General features: G+C 44.0%; 1 protein-coding gene across 6 annotated transcripts in view; it reads right to left on the bottom strand.

The window, feature by feature from the left end:
- Nucleotides 1-14,809, bottom strand: part of nectin1b (nectin cell adhesion molecule 1b) — a 468,850-nt gene that overhangs the window by 270,868 nt on the left and 183,173 nt on the right. The gene's annotated exons all lie outside the window — the stretch shown is intronic.

Below are 14,809 nucleotides of genomic sequence, written 5' to 3'. Positions count from 1 at the left end.
TGCTCCCTAAACTAGCATTGGTATTGCTAGTTAACAGTAAATTCATTATATGGAAGAATATAAAAATACAGATGTAATGCACAACATTAAAAGGGGGAATGAATTATATATTGATGCTTCTGTCGAATGATCCACATCCATTAACCCTCCCACGGGTACACCGCAGGAGATCAGTGAGTGTGTGGACAGACAGAGACACACAGGGACACACAGAGACGCCGCAGGAGATCAGTGAGTGTGTGGACAGACAGAGACACACAGAGACACAGACAAATTATTCACTGTGCTACACATACACAATTGGAACCCCACAAATATTCCCAATCCCAACAACAGCAGTGACCCACATTCCTATTTGATTTGAAACGGAAATGGAGAGAGTATTAAGCAGCAGCAAGCCGAGAGGAAAGCTTTCCCCATTTAGCATGGAAAAGGTGCAACTCTGCTGGAAAAGGTGCAAGAAAATAGAATTCAAAACAAATCTCGAGTTTGAAAAGTGACAAAGAAATTATAAAGATAAAAATCCGGTTATAAAACCATCCTTGCTTGTCTGAGGGGGTTAGAATGGACCAGACAGAGGTCATCCTTTCCCTATTACAACCTGTGTCATCAGTAATACTTCTCTCCACTACCCCCACTAATAGATGGGCAATATTTTCTATTGAAAATTCTACACTACATCTAAGGTGCCATGAACCAATTACAAAACCTCCCTCAATACTTGTTCAAGTTGACAGGCAATAACATCTCCCCTAGAACCATATCTATGTAGTGAGTTGTTGTGATCTGGAATGCGCTGCCTGAAAGGGCAGTGGAAGCAGATTCAATAATAACTTTCAAAAGGGAATTGGATAAATTGTTAAAAAGAAATAACTTGCAGGACTTTGGAGAAAGAGCAGGGGAGTGCGATTAATTGAATAGCTCTATCAAACATTCAGCACAGATGATGAGGAGTTGAATGCTCTCTTTCAGAGCAGCATCAGGGTATGATTCTATGATATCAGGGGTCCTATAACTTATATCTTGAGCCACTTATATTACTGCCCTAGCAGTATTTTGCTTCCAAATTTATAGTCCCTACTTAAGATTTCCTCACTGCAGGGTTATCTACAGAAAAGGTGCTTTCCTATCAGTTTTTCCTGATGCTATATTACTGACATATACCCGCACATCTTAACACAGCAGAAATACAGACCCATAAATACTGGCAGCAGGGCTTCAGATGCAGGATTGCTCTGCACATCCTCTAGTTTCTACACCTGGGAATTCTGCTCTGAGAAACAACATACCAACCTCTATTTCAGATTAAGATGTTGCCATTAGAGGCACGTTAAATTTCATCCTATGTGTATTGAGTCACCACTGTCTCACTCATCCCAGTACGAGTCAAATTACAGGGGCTGAAGTGAAATAAGGAATAGGGGGATAAGGAATGGCCAGGGGTCCTGTTCCTATTATCCAGAGACCCATGCTTGCAACTCCATGCCTGTGCACATCAGCTTCAGCTGAAATTTCCCCTGGTCAATTACCAGAGTCTGGGTTCATGTGGAGTATGGATGAGGTACCGGAAGGCAACCAGCATCATAGGGCATTCTCCCAGCAACCCCACCCGCCATTTAAATATTTAAATTAATTAAAATCAATGTATTAATGAGACCTACGTTCCCACATCTATCCTGGTGCGATCATCGTGCCACTGCTGGCTCTCCTGTGCCTTTGAATCCCCATCTGGGGAACCGAGATGGAACACTGGTGGGGTGGGAGGGGGAAGAGAGGGAGGGGGGAGGTGATAAGTTTCTCAGTGGGGGGGGGGGGGGCAGGGTCAAGTAATATCATTGGTAGGGGATGGTGGGAAGGGTTATAGTTTAACGTTTGGTTTGAGGATGAGGAGGAGTGGTCAGGTGGACAAGTGTTTGGTGGGGGGGGGCAAGTAATTAATTTAATTGCTTCGTGGGGTGGGAGAGAGGCAGAATAACTATATTTACATTTTATTCTTTAAATATTTAAATGGAACAATCGGGCTCGAATCCCTTTAAAAATGGCATCAGAGCCTGTGCATGGGCAGCTGATGCGATTGCCAGGGACGGACAGCCCGTCCCCTCCACGTCATCGGGGTGGGGGGGGGGGGGGCAGCCTGCCCCAGCTATTTAAATGAGCCGCCACATTTAATATCACTTCGGCTCCGGCCTGCGTGGGCGGATCGCCATTGTTTTCGCCTGCCCCTGGTGGCAGTATAAATTCCAGCCCATTGTGTGTCGACGTGCCACTGCATTCAAGTATCTCGTGTGGCCAACTGCCACTTACACTGCCAGATAATCACTGGCACGGGCAGCTAGCCCTGCTGCTGGGCCTGGCACTTCGATTCTGTCTCATGCCTCTTTCAGCCTGTGACTTGCATTCTTCTGATAAAGGAGGAAGTGAGTTGCATCCCTTGACCCACTTGAAACAATGTCAAGATCACACAAGCAGAATTTTCCAGTGCTAACGGAGATGTCACTGACTGTAGATTAATCTCAGACAGCAGGCTGTGGATTAACCCCAGAACTGGATGTAAAAAAAGAGCCAGAGAAGCTCAGAGTGTCTTCACTCCTGGGAGCAAGAGGACCCTAAAGTTGCTCATCCAACAGCCAAGTGGGAATACAAGCAGTTGAAGACTTTTCCTTGCCAGTTATTGATATCACTCCAGTGTCAGAGAGCAATAATGCCGAGTAAGAGATGAGAATCTCACACTCCTCTGTCACTTTATATGACCTGGTCCAAAACTATTTAATTTCACCCAATGTAAAACCATTCTGGTGCCAAGCCTAAATAATGGGCAGGGTTCAGATAAGAGCTCAAAGCAGGAAGTGGAACAAGACTCTTTGAAGCCAGAGGGTGAATTTACCAATTGTTTATTCTCTATCCTCAGATTATACACTCGTTGAAAGCTACGGTTCAAACCTGTTATACACAAGCAGTGGCCCAGAACCCTCATGACTACACATCCACATTTTAGCACTCAAAACATAAATGACTGCACTGGGCTAGTTTCTTAGCGAATCTCACATCGGTCACTGAAATTGCTTTCCAAGGTGGCAGCTACCAAGCGCATCATTATTCTTGGGCTCGTGACATTAGAGTCTCCCAATAAGGAGCTCATGCCTTTGACTGTCACACTTTTTGTCCACCGGGTTGATGTAAATTTGGTCTGTTAATGCTTTTTAAATCTAAGAATGTCATTTATCCTTACTTCTGTGAAGAATAAAAGAGTGGGAAGAATCTCTGCATTACCCATTAACTGGGCCCCAGGTCTCAGCTCCTATTCTTTCAGTCCATTATTTGCTAATCTGGGAATCCTAATTGGAAGCAAGTGTGTACAGGACAGGATTGGCTTTGTCCTTTTCATTATCAAGCCTGCTGACATTCAGTACCTGGGCACACAGGTGAATAATAAAGTGGGGGGGCAGGGGCGGCGAGCACATTCGGCTGGGGGGGGTGGGGGGGAAAAAAAAGAGGACAGAAAGAAAGAAAATTGCGCATAAAAGCCACTGAAATTTGCTGCAAAATGGAGCTTTTTCCCATGTGTTTTGGCACAAGAGATAACGGTTACTCCGGAATCAAAGAAACTGAACCGAGACCAGGGGATAGCATTAATCTCCCCGATCTTATTTGGATTACTACTTTATTATTAAGGATTAAGTATTAATGCACAGAATTGACATCTACATATATTCAGCTACTTGACTGGACAGGAAAACTGTGACTGTCAGAAACAGAAACTTTAGCGTGCTGGGAGACTCGATGATGTCAGATGCATCACCTAACTGCAGCAAACCTCAATCTGCAGAAGTTGCTGAGACAAGCACATTTTGGCAGCACCTTCCAGAGACACATGAAACAATTCCAGACACTTCGAATCGGGGTTTGGTGCAATCGCTGGATTGGATATGGATGACTCCTCAACTATAAAAACAAATGAGGTTCCAACAATCCTCCTCTATTTGAGCTTGACCTCCAGCTCAGTAGAACCTGCCCAGCGCGGTATTGAGTATTCAGGGTAATTGGAATCTGATGCAGTCTCCTGTGAACATGATTTACAAGACAAAATCTCAGCTGCCATACAGTAAGAGTTCTTCCCGGAATATAGAAACTCCCTCAGGGTGGAAAAGCTGAAAGATTATTTATTATACGTGAAATCCAGCCACCCTTGTGGAATAGACCTACAAGGTGAAGGCGTCACTTTATACCACAGGGTGCCTCGTGGCAAATTCTAGTAAAGTGATGACCTTCTCCCAATGGGGCAGCCCTACACTAGCCTATTAGTTGCTGACTAGAAGATAAGAGATAACTCCTGGTGCAGCAGTCACATTCTTACAGGCTTCCTTCAGGCAGTTACATGCAATCTAAATTCCACAGTAAGCAAAAGAGAAAACTACAGGTGCTCTGTGCATAATAAAGGCCTCCTGAATGTTGCTTACTTTTACACGCACAGATTTTTGTTTTGTGTTTCTGTGCCTGTCTTCAAAATATTTACAGCTTTACTTCATTCTGTGGCATTACGTGTTCTCCCCCCCTCTCATCTTGTCTGCCTTTCCTTTATCGTCTGTCCATGAGGTGGTGCAGGAGCCTCCAGCACAGGGTTCCTCAGGAGATGGCTTCCCTACTCTTGGTGACACTGAAATGCCCTTAGTTGGACACGTGACTGCTCTCCTTCAACACCACGCCCAGCTCTAGACAGGGTCATTTGTATTTAATCTATATCCCTTGCATGACATGGGCTGCTGCTCTTGTAACGTCAGACTCAATGTATTCCCGAGCTGCGATAAGAGTGCTCACTGCATCATTAATCTGCCTTCAAACAGCCCCAACATACTTCAAAAGTGCCACAGCAATCAGAGTGTATCGTCACAATATGGCTTCAAAGCCTTGCCAGTTTCCATTATAATTCACAGGCAAAGCAAAAAAAGAATTTGTGACAAGTCCAGTATAAGCCACTCACAACCCACAATCTTTATATTTTATGTTGTGTCAGATAAAACATGTCTCCTGAATGAATGGCCATGGTTTACAACCTTTACTGATTGGAAGAGCAGAGTTTTCATCTGCAGAATCTGTATAACTTCCTGACCTTGTCTCACAAAACAATCGAGACCTGGTTGACCTAACTGGCCAAGGCATCTTCTGAGTTAGAAACCAACCTGGAGGTAAGGGTAATGCATGACCAGAGTTTGGTCAGTTTTAACCTATTGGGCGTGGGTCAGAGAAAAGCTTAACGTTGAGAATTAAATAGCACTAAAGTTTCCCATCTCGCTCACAGAGACCGCACAAATGGTTATGAGCTGGAAAGCAAAGACCACATTGGAGCAGTGGAAATATACTGTTGAGGATGGAGTATAAACACATTAGTGAGAAGTGGAGAAAAAGCTACACGCAGGGTCAAATTCTCACTGTGACGGGTGTAAATAAAAGTGTATTAATCACTGTATGCTCAAAATTATCAATAAAATTAATGACTAAACACTTGCTACATTAGACAATAATAGAATTATTATAATTCAGACAAGTGCTTAAACACTCCATGTTGAGCACAATTATGGATTCCAGTACCTTTGAGATTGCTTTGTAACTTGCATTGATATAGCTCCTTCATTGTAATAAAACAAGATGAAAATAGACACCGAACAAAGGGAGAACATTGGAAATAGGAGGCCATTCAGCCCCTCAAGCCTGTTCTGCCATTCAATAAAGATCATAGATGATCTCCTACCTCAACTTCACTTTCCGCCTCATCCTCATATCCATCGATTCCCTTATAGTCCAAAAATTTATCGATCTGAGCCGTCAATACACTCAACGACTGAGCATCCATAGATCTCTGGAGTAGAGAATTTCCTCAGATTTACAGCTACATCTCTAAGCGAAGAAATTTCTCCTCATTTCAGTCCTAAATGGCTGACCCCTTACCCTGAGACTATAACCTCTAATTCTAGACTCTCCAGCCAGGGGAAAGAGCCTCTCAGCATCTATCCTGTAAAACCCTCAATGATAATGGAATCACCTCTCAGTCTTTTAAACTTTGGAGAGCATAGGCCCATTTTACTCAATTTCTCCTCTTAGGACAACTGTCTCATGCAAGGAATCAATCCAGTGAACCTTCGTTGCATCCCATCTAAGGCAAGTATATTCTTCCTTAGAAAGAGACCAAAACTATACACAGCTCTCCAGCGTGTGGTCTCACCAAATCCTTGTAAAACTGTAGCAACAATTCCTAGCGCTTGTATTCCAACCCCCTTGCAATAAAAGCCAACATACCATTTGCCTTCCTAATTGCTTGCTGTCACCTGCACATTAACTTTGTGCTTTGCGAACGAGGACATGCAAATCCCTCTGTACACCAACATTTGATAGTTTCTCACCTTTTAAAAAATGCTCTGTTTTTCTATTTCTCCTACTGAAGTGAATAACCTCACATTTCTTGACATTATATTCCATTTGCCGCCTTCTTGCCCACTCACCTAATCCATTGATATTCCTTTGCAGACTCTGTCCTCCTCAGTTTACTTTCCCACCTATCTTTGTATCCTTAGTGAACTTGGATACATTACATAAGGTCCTTTCATCGAAGTCATTAATATAGATTTGAAATAGCAAAGGCCCCAGCACTGATCCCTACAGTGCAACACTAGTAACAGCCTGCCAACTGAAAATGACCCTTTGTTCCTTCTCGGTTTTCTATCCTTTAACCAATACTTTTAATATATTACCCCCAACTCCATGAGCACTTATCTTGTGCAACCATCTTTCAAGTTGAACTTTAATCGGATCTCTTTTGAAAATCCATATATACCTCATCCACTGGTTTCCCTTTTATCTATCCTGTTAGTTAAGTCATCAAAAAACTCTAATAAATTTGTCAAACATGATTTCCCTTTGATAAAACCATGTTGACTCTGCTTAATCATATTATGATTTTCTGACGGCCCGTTACCCCTTCCTTAATAACAGATTCTAGCATTTTCCCAATGACCAATGTCAGGCTCACAGGTCTATAATTCTCTCTCCCACCTTTCTTGAATAGCCAGGTTACATTTGCTACCTTCCAATCTACTGGGACTGTTCCAGAATCTAGGGAATTTTGGAAGATCACATCCAATGCATCCTCTATCCCTACGGCCACCATTTTTAGAACCCTAGGATATAGGCCATCAGGTCCAGGGAATTTGCCACCTTTTAGTCCCGTTAATATTAGTAAAGAGAGAGTACTGGACATATTAATTACTTTAATATCCTCACTCTCATTAGACCCGTGGTTCCCCATTATTTCTGGTATTTTTTTGTGTCTCCTATTGTGAAGACAGTTTATAACTGCCATTTCCTTATTCCCCATTATATTTTCTTCTGTCTCAGCCCCTAAAGGACCCACGTTTATTTTCCCTACTCTCTTCCTTTTTACATACTTGTAGAAGCTCTTACCATGTTTTTATAAATCTTGCTAGTGTCATGCAGGCCCCCATCTGCCGAGAATGAGACACATTAGTTTTGCCACATGAATAGTGATTTTTAAACTGCTACTGGAGTAAAGAAAGAACTTGTTTTGTTTTAAAAAAAGACCCTTGACTGGAAAGACATTTTTGTATAGTAACAGACAGTACTTGGAAAGGTCAAAGGGGCCACTCCCTGCTCCAATTTAATCCACAATGGACTGTTGATTACCAGACATCGAAGGTGGAGAGGCCAGCATTCCAGGTTAACTGCTAAACTGGCCGAATACACAAACAGACGTAGTCAGATCAGTTTAGTCACATGACTAACTGGCTGTTGGAGTTTTTTGAATTTGGACTGGCCAAAGAATTTAAACTCAAAGCTGCTTGCTCCTGGGCTGAAAAGATCTCTCTCCTGTCTTCTCCTCTCTCTTTCTCACGGAACTGAAGATCTATTGAAGACAAATGAACCCCAAGAGAGAAAAGTCTCCTACAGTGAACAAGGTTTAAGAAGAATACTGGGCCCCAACGAAAAGCAAGAATTACCTACAAAAGGACTACAGTGAGCTCGACGCACAATAACAAGAAAGTCTTCTGAGATTGCCTCAAACCTCTTGGCTTTATTTTTTCTTCTGCTCTTTTCTGTCTCTATTTTCATGTGCGTATTGCGTATACATGCTAGCGTGGGGTGCGGTGTACATACCTAGGCGTTAACCAAATTAGAGTTTAAGTTTTAATAAATTTCACTTTTCTTCTTTAAACCTAAGAAGCCTGTTTGTGCTCATTTCTTCGCCTTATAATTGGAAAGTGGTGAACAAGGATTCACCAAGGGGGAGCGCAAAACACAGTGTGTTTAAGATTAAACCCTGTTACAGTAAGAACAGGTGAAGGCTGAAAGAGACCCCCAGACACCTTTCTCACCTGGTCGTAACACTAGTTTACTCTCAAATTCTATTCCTTCCCTCTTTTTCAATTCTTTTGTCACCCTTTGCTGGTTTCTAAAATGCTCTCTACCTTCTGGATTACTACACTCGACAATATTATAATCTTTTAATCCAAGACCTCTTTAGTTAGCCATAAATGGATCACCATTCCTGTGAAGTTTTTATTTCTCAAAGCAATGTAAATTCATTGAGAATTATGAAATATTTCTTTAAATGTTCAGCATTACTAATCTACTGTCATACCTTTTGACCTAATTTCCCAATTCACCTTAGCCAACTATCTCCTCCTACCCATGTAATTGCCTTTAAGTTTAATACACTAGTTTCAGACTTGTGTGTGTGTCACTCTCAAACTCAAAGTGAAATTCTATCATATTATGATCACCCTCCCCAGAGGTTTCTTGCTATGAGCTTACTAATTAACCCAGTCTCATTACACAAGAAAAGATTTAAAATAGCCTCTTCCCTGGTTGGTTTCATGAAGTATTGTCCTTGGAAATTACCTCAAATGTATTCTATGAACTCACCCTCCAAACTACTTTTGCCAATTTAGTTTGTCCAGTCTATATGAAAATTAAAGTCCCCCATGATTATTGCATTACCTTTGCTACAATTTCCTTTTAGTTCTTAATTAATACTCTGTCCAACAGTGTAGCTACTATTAGGGGGCCTATAAACTACTCCCAGCAATGTTTTCTGCCCATAATTTCTCATCTCCACCCATACTGGTTCTAGTTCCTGCTCTTCTGAATCAAGATGCTTCCCCACTTCTGTCCTCGTCATCCTTTATTATCACGGTTACCCCTCCTCCTTTTTGAATAAATCAAGCACCCTGGAATATTTAGTTCCCAACCTAGTAACCATGTCTTTGTAATGGCAATCAGATCAAACCCATTTATCTATAAAAGCAAAATACTGCAGATGCTGGAAATCGGATATAAAAATAGAAAGTGCTGGAAATACTCAGCAGGTCTGGCAGCACCTGTGGAGAGCGAAGCAGAGTTAACGTTTCACGTCAGTGACCATTCATCAGAACTGGCAAAGGTTAGAAAAGAATCAGGTTTTAAGCAAGTGAATGGCCGGGGGTGGGGGGGGTGGGAGGGTGGTGGCGGGGGGCTGGTGGGGAAAGAGAACAAAAGGAAAAGGTATGTCTTAGGGCAGGAGAGATTAAATAACAAAGTTATCATGGGACAAAGGCAAACAGTGTGTTAATGCTTGTGGTGAAAGACAAAGCATTAGTCCAGAGAGAGTGTTAATGGCAGAATAATGAGCAGCTCTGTCCACATGAAAAAACGGGCACATGGTTAAAAAAAAAGAAACATATTATAAAAAGACCAGTCATGCTCTGAAATTGTTGAACTCGAGGTTGAGTCCACGAGGCTGTCGAGTGTCTAATCGAAAGATCAGCTGCTGTTCCTCGAGCTTGCGTTGCTGTTCACCGGAACACTGCAGCAATCCCAGGACAGAGATGTGGGCATGAGAGCAGGGCAGGGGGTGGGGGGTGGGGGGGGGGGGGTGCGTTGAAACTGCAAGCAACTGGAAGCTCAGTTATGCTTCCGGACTGAGCGGAGGTGTTCCGCAAAGCGGTCACCCAATCTGCGTTTGGTCTTCCCAATATAGAGGAGACCACATTATGTGCAGAGAATACAGTATACTAAATTGAAGGAAGTACAAGTAAATCGCTGCTTCACCTGGGAGGAGTGTTTGGGGCCTTGGATAGTGAGGAGAGAGAGGAGGTAAAAGGGCAGGTATTACACCTTCTGCACGGGAAGGGGACAAGGCGTTAAGGGTGACGAAGGAATGCACCAGGATGTTGAGGAGGGAATGACCCCTTTGGAATTCTGACAGGGGAAGGCAAGATGTGTTTGACAGTGGCATCACGCTGGAGGTGGCAGAGATGGTGAAGGATGATCCTTTGAATATGGAGGCTTGTTGTCATGGAAAATAAGGGCAAGGGAGATTCTGGGAGGGAGGGGAAGGGGTGAGAGCAGAGGTGTGGGAAATGGCCTGGACACGGTTGAGGGCTCTACCAACCACAGTGGGGGGGAATCCTCAGTTGAGGAAAAAGGAAGACATGTCAGAAGTGCTGTTGTGGAAGGTTGCTTAACAGATGCATCGGAGATGGAGAAATTGGGAGAATGGGATGGAGTCCTTACAGGAAACAAGGTGTGAGGAAGTGTAGTTAAGTGTATAAATCTGTTGAGATTCTCCTCCACCCCCCCTCCCCCCACCACTGTGGTTGACAGGGCCCTCAACCGTGTCAAGCCCATTTCCCGCATCCGTGCCCTCATCCCTTCCCTCCCTCCCAGGACCGTGACAGTGTTCCCCTCGTCCTCACTTTCCACCCACCAGCCTCCACATCCAAAGGATCATCCTCCACCATTTCCACCACATCCAGCGTGATGCCACCATCAAACACATCTTCCCTTCCCCTCCCCGACAGCATTCCGAAGGGATCATTCCCTCTGCGACATCCTAGTTCACTCCTCCATCACCCTGACACCTCGTCCTCTTCCCATGACACCTTCCCATGCAATCACAGGAGGTGTAATACCTGCCCTTTTACCCCCTCTCTCCTCACCATCCAAGACCCCAAACACTCCTTCCAGGTGAAGCAGCGATTTACTTGTACTTCCTTCAGTTTAGGATACTGTGTTTGCTGTTCTCAATGCGGTGGCCTCTACACTGGGGAGACCAAACGCAGATTGGGTAACCACTTTGCGGAACACCTCCGCTCAGTCCGGAAGTATAATCCCGAGCTTCCGGTTGCTTGCCATTTCAGCACATCCCGCCCTGCTCTCATGCCCACATTTCTGTCCTTGGCCTGCTGCAGTGTTCCAGTGAATATCAACGCCAACTCGAGGAGCAGCAGCTGATCTTTCGATTAGGCACTCTGCAGCCTCGCGGACTCAACTTCGAGTTCAACAATTTCAGAGCATGACTGGGCTTTTTAAATTAAAAATATATTTTTCTATTTTTTTAACCATGTGCCGTTTTTTCATGTGGACAGAGCTGCTCATTACTCTGCCATTAACACTCTCTCTGGACTAATGCTTTGTCTTTCACCACAAGCATCAACACATTCTTTGCTTTTGTCCCATGACAGCTTTGTTATTTAATCTCTCCTGCCCCATCACACCTCTTGCCTTTTGTTCTCTTCCCCACCAACAACCACTCCACCCACCCCCCTGCTTTCACTTGCTTAAAACCTATTTCTTTTCTAACCTTTGCCAGTTCTGATGAAAGGTCACAGACCTCAAACATTGACCGTTTCTCTCTCCACAGATGCTGCCGGACCTGCTGAGTATTTCCAGCACTTTGTTTTTATTTCCCATCTATCTATAGTTGCACCATTAATTCACTTGTCTCGTTATGAATGCATCTTGTATTTGGATAAACCACATTTAATTTTTACTTATTTTTCACTGATTTGACCTTATTCACTGATGCATTATTAAACGCTCTGTTCCTTCCAGTCACACTTGGCTTATCTTCACCCAAATTGCTGCATTGCTCGAAGCTCTTGACTTTTTCTCTTTAGATTTTTAAATTTCCTCTCACCTGAACCCTCCCCAACCCTGGTTCTATTTAAGGCTCTATCCACAACTCTCATTATCCAATTTGCCAGGATACTGGTCCCAGTCGGGTTTAAGTGGAGCCTGTCCCAATGGAACAGCTCTCTTTCCCCAGTGCTGGTGCCAGTACTACATGAATTGAAACCCCCGTCTCCCATGACACTCATTAAGCTACACATTCAACTCTGATCCGTTTAAGCCTACGCCAATTTGTGCATGGTTCAGGTACTAATTCAGAGATTTCCTTTGAGATTCCGTTTTTTTAATTTGGACCCCAGCTTCTCAAACTCCTTCAATAGAACTTGACCCATTGTTAACTCTACTGTTGGTTGTTACATGGACCACAACAGCTGGATCTTCCCCCTCCCACTACTCCTATTTCTTATGTTCTCAGGTTCTTAAACACTTTCCCAGCTGCGAAATGTCCTGATTATTCAGAGATACAGCACTGAAACAGGCCCTTCGGCCCACCGAGTCTGTGCCGACCAACAACCACCCATTTATACTAACCCTACAGTAATCCCATATTCCCTATCACCCCCTACACTAGGTGCAATTTAGAATGGCCAATTTACCTATCACCTGCAAGTCTTTGGATGTGGGAGGAAACCGGAGCACCCGGCGAAAACCCACGCAGACACAGGGAGAACTTGCAAACTCCGCACAGGCAGTACCCAGAATTGAACCCGGGTCCCTGGAGCTGTGAGGCTGCGGTGCTAACCACTGCGCCACTGTGCCGTCACTGATCTCTGGCATCAGGCAGGCAACACAGCCTTCAGGACTGCTGGTATCTATGCCCCTGACGATACTGCACCCTACCGCTACCACATTGCTTTTTACTCCCCTAAATCGAATGATCTCCTGTGGCACAGTGTGGTGGTCAGTTTGCTCATAGTCCACACAAGCAGCAAGAACCTTATACCTGATGAATAAAGGCAAAGGCTGTGCCTCCTCCAGCACTGGGACCCCCTTACCTGCCTGACTCGCAGTCACACCCTCCTGTCCCTGACCACTACCTGGAAGTGGACCACTTCTTAGCCTAGGGGATGTGACTGCCTCCTGGATCAAAACGTCCAGTTAACTTATGCAAAGTGACTGAAGACATGGTCAGAAAGGTAGATTATGAGGTGATTTTTAAAGGAGGGCAGAGATAACAAGGCAGAATGATTTCGGGTGAGTTTTGTAGCGGAGAACAAGGATTTTAGATTCAGTGAACTAACGGAGGTGGGCAAGGCTCGGAGATGTAAATAGGCAGTATTGGTGATGACTAGAATGTAGAATTTGGTGACAACTGGGTGTCGAAAAGGATAAACACAAAGTCCGTACATTGTAGGATTCAGTTTGAACAAGCAGCCATGAAGAGGGTTGGAATTTGGGGTAAAGGTACAGCTTCTGGTAGGATGTCTTTATTAAGTGCCAATATTATGCGGAGGAGGTTTGTTGCCCAACCACAACTCAAGCTGTATACAGTTGGACTGCACAAGGTGGCAGCAGAGGTAAAGCTGGGCGTGTTCAGACTATAAATGAGAGCTGTCCCTGTGTCTATTGTGCGAGGACAGCCATTCAGCAGTGGCAGCTGAAGTGGGTGAATGCTCAGATGTTGCAACTTTGAAAAGCTGCCAATCAGTTTCAAGAACTCAACTCATGCCCTTCAGCAAATGGACATGCCAACATACCATTCTTACCTGTTTCTCCAGTACACCATAGAGTCATAGAGAGATACAGCACTGAAACAGGCCCTTCGGCCCACCGAGTCTGTGCTGACCATCAACCACCCATTTATATTAAGCCTACATTAATCCCATATTCCCTACCACATCCCCACCATTCTCCTACCACCTACCTACACTAGGGGCAATTTACAATGGCCAATTTACCTATCAACCTGCAAGTATTTGGCTGTGGGAGGAAACCGGAGCACCTGGCGGAAACCCACGCGGTCACAGGGAGAACTTGCAAACTCCACACAGGCAGTACCCAGAATCGAACCCGGGTCGCTGGAGCTGTGAGGCTGCGGTGCTAACCACTGAGCCGCCCTTATGTGCTTGATTCATAATACCCCAAGTGCAACTAATGATGGCAAATAAACATGTAGCCCATATCCCAAGAATAAAGGAGTTTTCTGTTTTTCTCTATATGGAATCTTGTGTTTAGTTTTGAAGTGTTACTGTTGTTATATAGGCAAACACAGCAACCAATTTAGGGACAAGATCCCACAAACAGTGAATGAGACGAATAGGCAATAAAAGCAGAAAATATTCAAATACTCAGACTGTGTGGCAGCATCTGCAGAGAGAAACAGAATTAATGTTTCTGCTTGATAACCCTCTGTCAGAACGTTAACTCCGTTTTGCCCTTGAACTGAGTGGCTTGCTGGACTATTTCAGAGAGCAGTTAAAGGTCAATCACATTGCTATGGGTCTGGAGTCACAAGTGGGCCAGACCAGGTAAGGACGGCAGATTTCCTTCCCTAAAGGATATTAGTGAACCACATTTTTTTTTTTTTAAATGACAAATCGATGATAGTCTGCTCAGTCCGCAAGCAGGACCCCGAGCTTCCGGTTGCTTGCCATTTCAACACTCCCCCCTGCTCTCATCTCTGTCCTGGGATTGCTGCAGTGTTCCAGTGAACATCAACGCAAGCTCGAGGATAGGCATCTCATTTACCGATTAGGCACACTACAGCCTGCCGGACTGAACATCGAGTTCAACAGTTTCAGAGCATGACAGCCCCCCATTTTACTTTTATTTTTAGTTATTTTTTTCTTTTTTATATTTATTTATGGGGTTTTTTTGTGTTTATTTTATTTCATCTTAGGTTGTTCAGTTT

The sequence above is a fragment of the Heterodontus francisci genome, chromosome 22 (genome assembly GCF_036365525.1).
Source record: "Heterodontus francisci isolate sHetFra1 chromosome 22, sHetFra1.hap1, whole genome shotgun sequence".
NCBI lineage: Eukaryota > Metazoa > Chordata > Chondrichthyes > Heterodontiformes > Heterodontidae > Heterodontus > Heterodontus francisci.
Note: the sequence above shows the minus strand (reverse complement) of the source record. Positions and strands in the feature narration are given on the sequence as shown.